The sequence below is a fragment of the Trachymyrmex septentrionalis genome, unplaced genomic scaffold (assembly GCF_001594115.1).
Source record: "Trachymyrmex septentrionalis isolate Tsep2-gDNA-1 unplaced genomic scaffold, Tsep1.0 scaffold13, whole genome shotgun sequence".
In the NCBI taxonomy this organism is placed as follows: Eukaryota; Metazoa; Arthropoda; class Insecta; order Hymenoptera; family Formicidae; genus Trachymyrmex; species Trachymyrmex septentrionalis.
In genome coordinates this window covers 5,808,702-5,809,415 of record NW_017304438.1, presented here as the reverse complement: position 1 = coordinate 5,809,415, position 714 = coordinate 5,808,702, and positions in this window count along the sequence as shown.

The window sequence follows — 714 nt, the reverse complement described above, 5'->3', positions numbered from 1 at the left end:
TTGATGTTTGCCTTAATCTGTTTTTAATATAAGTCTTTATATTTAAATGACTCTTTTAAAGTCTATTTCCTATAATTTATTTTATCAATTCTTTTATATTTAGTATATAATTAGTTTAATTTGCACTATTTTATATTAACAATATTAATATATTTTAATAAGATATATGTATGTCTAAATTCATTTGATTCTATAAATGCTTTAAAGCATTCATTGATTAATCAATTAATAAAGTTTTTTATCTGATTGCTTATTCTTTTTTGCCTATTGCGAGAAATGATCACTAATTAGACTCAAATCGACATCGAATTGATGTTAAAATTATTGTATCAATCGATTCGACATTAATTCAATAAGTCATTTCTCACTAGGTAAACAATTGTTTTGTAGCATTTACAGCGTTAAATAGATATCATCTTATGACTCATGTTTCTCATCTCACTTTTAAATAATAACTTAAAAGTGAAATGAGAAACATGAGTCTATCCGTCAAAACAAGATTGCTTTACTCTTACACAATATGTAATGCATTTCTTTCTTTATTTTTTTTACTTAGGAAATAATTCACGTATTTTTTTAAATTTTTAATAAATCTTTTGCAATAATATCATTTCAATATTTATCTATACATATATGTATTTATATATATATTTATATATGTATTGATTTATTTAAATATACATTTATAATATATTTTAAATATACACACACACA